This window comes from Anopheles maculipalpis (assembly GCF_943734695.1).
Source record: "Anopheles maculipalpis chromosome X unlocalized genomic scaffold, idAnoMacuDA_375_x X_unloc_32, whole genome shotgun sequence".
In the NCBI taxonomy this organism is placed as follows: domain Eukaryota; kingdom Metazoa; phylum Arthropoda; class Insecta; order Diptera; family Culicidae; genus Anopheles; species Anopheles maculipalpis.
The window spans coordinates 7,501-13,315 of NW_026060494.1; positions in this window are offsets into that span (position 1 = coordinate 7,501).

Here is a 5,815-nt window from a genome sequence, read left to right on the forward strand (position 1 = left end):
GAAGGCAAGTCGAATTGGTTGCTAAGAAACCAAAAATATCACTAAGTTCGGGACTTGGGTACAAACCGAAAGTTAAAATGATGTCCCTGAACATGCATATAAGTTCGAGTATTGATATTATAAACCTAACAAGAGATGAAGGCAAGTCGAATTGGTTGGTCCAAAACCAAAAATATCTCTAAGTTCGGGACTTGGGTGCAAACCGAAAGTTAAAATGATGTCCCTGAACATGCATATAAGTTCGAGTATTGATATTATAAACCTAACAAGAGATGAAGGCAAGTCGAATTGGTTGATAAGAAACCAAAAATATCTCTAAGTTCGGGACTTGGGTACAAACCGAATGTTAAAATGATGTCCCTGAACATGCATATAAGTTCGAGTATTGATATTATAAACCTAACAAGAGATGAAGGCAAGTCGAATTGGTTGGTCCATAACCACAAATATCTCTAAGTTCGGGACTTGGGTGCAAACCGAAAGTTAAAATGATGTTCCTGAACATGCATATAAGTTCGAGTATTGATATTATAAACCTAACAAGAGATGAAGGCAAGTCGAATTGGTTGGTAAGAAACCAAAAATATCTCTAAGTTCGGGACTTGGGTACAAACCGAAAGTTAATATGATGTCCCTGAACATGCATATAAGTTCGAGTATTGATATTATAAACCTAACAAGAGATGAAGGCAAGTCGAATTGGTTGATAAGAAACCAAAAATATCTCTAAGTTCGGGACTTGGGTACAAACCGAAAGTTAAAATGATGTCCCTGAACATGCATATAAGTTCGAGTATTGATATTATAAACCTAACAAGAGATGAAGGCAAGTCGAATTGGTTGGTCCAAACCAAAAATATCTCTAAGTTCGGGACTTGGGTGCAAACCGAAAGTTAAAATGATGTCCCTGAACATGCATATAAGTTCGAGTATTGATATTATAAACCTAACAAGAGATGAAGGCAAGTCGAATTGGTTGGTGAGAAACCAAAAATATCACTAAGTTCGGGACTTGGGTGCAAACCGAAAGTTAAAATGATGTCCCTGAACATGCATATAAGTTCGAGTATTGATATTATAAACCTAACAAGAGATGAAGGCAAGTCGAATTGGTTGCTAAGAAACCAAAAATATCACTAAGTTCGGGACTTGGGTACAAACCGAAAGTTAAAATGATGTCCCTGAACATGCATATAAGTTCGAGTATTGATATTATAAACCTAACAAGAGATGAAGGCAAGTCGAATTGGTTAGTCGGAAACCAAAAATATCTCTAAGTTCGGGACTTGGGTGCAAACCGAAAGTTAAAATGATGTCCTTGAACATGCATATAAGTTCGAGTATTGATATTATAAACCTAACAAGAGATGAAGGCAAGTCGAATTGGTTGGTCCGAAACCAAAAATATCTCTAAGTTCGGGACTTGGGTGCAAACCGAAAGTTAAAATGATGTCCCTGAACATGCATATAAGTTCGAGTATTGATATTATAAACCTAACAAGAGATGAAGGCAAGTCGAATTGGTTGATAAGAAACCAAAAATATCTCTAAGTTCGGGACTTGGGTGCAAACCGAAAGTTAAAATGATGTCCCTGAACATGCATATAAGTTCGAGTATTGATATTATAAACCTAACAAGAGATGAAGGCAAGTCGAATTGGTTGGTCCAAAACCAAAAATATCTCTAAGTTCGGGACTTGGGTACAAACCGAAAGTTAAAATGATGTCCCTGAACATGCATATAAGTTCGAGTATTGATATTATAAACCTAACAAGAGATGAAGGCAAGTCGAATTGGTTGGTCCAAAACCAAAAATATCTCTAAGTTCGGGACTTGGGTGCAAACCGAAAGTTAAAATGATGTCCCTGAACATGCATATAAGTTCGAGTATTGATATTATAAACCTAACAAGAGATGAAGGCAAGTCGAATTGGTTGGTCCATAACCACAAATATCTCTAAGTTCGGGACTTGGGTGCAAACCGAAAGTTAAAATGATGTCCCTGAACATGCATATAAGTTCGAGTATTGATATTATAAACCTAACAAGAGATGAAGGCAAGTCGAATTGGTTGGTCCAAAACCAAAAATATCACTAAGTTCGGGACTTGGGTAAAAACCGAAAGTTAAAATGATGTCCCTGAACATGCATATAAGTTCGAGTATTGATATTATAAACCTAACAAGAGATGAAGGCAAGTCGAATTGGTTGGTCCAAAACCAAAAATATCTCTAAGTTCGGGACTTGGGTGCAAACCGAAAGTTAAAATGATGTTCCTGAACATGCATATAAGTTCGAGTATTGATATAATAAACCTAACAAGAGATGAAGGCAAGTCGAATTGGTTGGTTGGAAACCAAAAATATCTCTAAGTTCGGGACTTGGGTGCAAACCGAAAGTTAAAATGATGTCCCTGAACATGCATATAAGTTCGAGTATTGATATTATAAACCTTACAAGAGATGAAGGCAAGTCGAATTGGTTGGTCCAAAACCAAAAATATCTCTAAGTTCGGGACTTGGGTGCAAACCGAAAGTAAAAATTATGTCCCTGAACATGCATATAAGTTCGAGTATTGATATTATAAACCTAACAAGAGATGAAGGCAAGTCGAATTGGTTGGTCCAAAACCAAAAATATCTCTAAGTTCGGGACTTGGGTGCAAACCGAAAGTTAAAATGATGTCCCTGAACATGCATATAAGTTCGAGTATTGATATTATAAACCTAACAAGAGATGAAGGCAAGTCGAATTGGTTGGTCGGAAACCAAAAATATCACTAAGTTCGGGACTTGGGTACAAACCGAATGTTAAAATGATGTCCCTGAACATGCATATAAGTTCGAGTATTGATATTATAAACCTAACAAGAGATGAAGGCAAGTCGAATTGGTTGGTCCAAAACCAAAAATATCTCTAAGTTCGGGACTTGGGTGCAAACCGAAAGTTAAAATGATGTCCCTGAACATGCATATAAGTTCGAGTATTGATATTATAAACCTAACAAGAGATGAAGGCAAGTCGAATTGGTTGGTCGGAAACCAAAAATATCACTAAGTTCGGGACTTGGGTACAAACCGAATGTTAAAATGATGTCCCTGAACATGCATATAAGTTCGAGTATTGATATTATAAACCTAACAAGAGATGAAGGCAAGTCGAATTGGTTGGTCCAAAACCAAAAATATCTCTAAGTTCGGGACTTGGGTGCAAACCGAAAGTTAAAATGATGTCCCTGAACATGCATATAAGTTCGAGTATTGATATTATAAACCTAACAAGAGATGAAGGCAAGTCGAATTGGTTGGTGAGAAACCAAAAATATCACTAAGTTCGGGACTTGGGTGCAAACCGAAAGTTAAAATGATGTCCCTGAACATGCATATAAGTTCGAGTATTGATATTATAAACCTAACAAGAGATGAAGGCAAGTCGAATTGGTTGCTAAGAAACCAAAAATATCACTAAGTTCGGGACTTGGGTACAAACCGAAAGTTAAAATGATGTCCCTGAACATGCATATAAGTTCGAGTATTGATATTATAAACCTAACAAGAGATGAAGGCAAGTCGAATTGGTTAGTCGGAAACCAAAAATATCTCTAAGTTCGGGACTTGGGTGCAAACCGAAAGTTAAAATGATGTCCTTGAACATGCATATAAGTTCGAGTATTGATATTATAAACCTAACAAGAGATGAAGGCAAGTCGAATTGGTTGGTCCGAAACCAAAAATATCTCTAAGTTCGGGACTTGGGTGCAAACCGAAAGTTAAAATGATGTCCCTGAACATGCATATAAGTTCGAGTATTGATATTATAAACCTAACAAGAGATGAAGGCAAGTCGAATTGGTTGATAAGAAACCAAAAATATCTCTAAGTTCGGGACTTGGGTGCAAACCGAAAGTTAAAATGATGTCCCTGAACATGCATATAAGTTCGAGTATTGATATTATAAACCTAACAAGAGATGAAGGCAAGTCGAATTGGTTGGTCGGAAACCAAAAATATCACTAAGTTCGGGACTTGGGTACAAACCGAATGTTAAAATGATGTCCCTGAACATGCATATAAGTTCGAGTATTGATATTATAAACCTAACAAGAGATGAAGGCAAGTCGAATTGGTTGGTCCAAAACCAAAAATATCTCTAAGTTCGGGACTTGGGTGCAAACCGAAAGTTAAAATGATGTCCCTGAACATGCATATAAGTTCGAGTATTGATATAATAAACCTAACAAGAGATGAAGGCAAGTCGAATTGGTTGATAAGAAACCAAAAATATCACTAAGTTCGGGACTTGGGTACAAACCGAAAGTTAAAATGATGTCCCTGAACATGCATATAAGTTCGAGTATTGATATTATAAACCTAACAAGAGATGAAGGCAAGTCGAATTGGTTGGTCGGAAACCAAAAATATCACTAAGTTCGGGACTTGGGTACAAACCGAATGTTAAAATGATGTCCCTGAACATGCATATAAGTTCGAGTATTGATATTATAAACCTAACAAGAGATGAAGGCAAGTCGAATTGGTTGGTCCGAAACCAAAAATATCACTAAGTTCGGGACTTGGGTACAAACCGAAAGTTAAAATGATGTCCCTGAACATGCATATAAGTTCGAGTATTGATATAATAAACCTAACAAGAGATGAAGGCAAGTCGATTTGGTTGGTGAGAAACCAAAAATATCTCTAAGTTCGGGACTTGGGTGCAAACCGAAAGTTAATATGATGTCCCTGAACATGCATATAAGTTCGAGTATTGATATTATAAACCTAACAAGAGATGAAGGCAAGTCGAATTGGTTGGTCCAAAACCAAAAATATCTCTAAGTTCGGGACTTGGGTGCAAACCGAAAGTTAAAATGATGTCCCTGAACATGCATATAAGTTCGAGTATTGATATTATAAACCTAACAAGAGATGAAGGCAAGTCGAATTGGTTGGTCCAAAACCAAAAATATCTCTAAGTTCGGGACTTGTGCGCAAACCAAAAGTTAATATGATGTCCCTGAACATGCATATAAGTTCGAGTATTGATATTATAAACCTAACAAGAGATGAAGGCAAGTCGAATTGGTTGGTCCAAAACCAAAAATATCTCTAAGTTCGGGACTTGGGTACAAACCGAAAGTTAATATGATGTCCCTGAACATGCATATAAGTTCGAGTATTGATATTATAAACCTAACAAGAGATGAAGGCAAGTCGAATTGGTTGGTCCAAAACCAAAAATATCACTAAGTTCGGGACTTGGGTGCAAACCGAAAGTAAAAATTATGTCCCTGAACATGCATATAAGTTCGAGTATTGATATTATAAACCTAACAAGAGATGAAGGCAAGTCGAATTGGTTGCTAAGAAACCAAAAATATCACTAAGTTCGGGACTTGGGTACAAACCGAAAGTTAAAATGATGTCCCTGAACATGCATATAAGTTCGAGTATTGATATTATAAACCTAACAAGAGATGAAGGCAAGTCGAATTGGTTGGTCCGAAACCAAAAATATCACTAAGTTCGGGACTTGGGTGCAAACCGAAAGTAAAAATTATGTCCCTGAACATGCATATAAGTTCGAGTATTGATATTATAAACCTAACAAGAGATGAAGGCAAGTCGAATTGGTTGGTCCAAAACCAAAAATATCTCTAAGTTCGGGACTTGGGTGCAAACCGAAAGTTAATATGATGTCCCTGAACATGCATATAAGTTCGAGTATTGATATAATAAACCTAACAAGAGATGAAGGCAAGTCGAATTGGTTGGTGAGAAACCAAAAATATCACTAAGTTTGGGACTTGGGTAC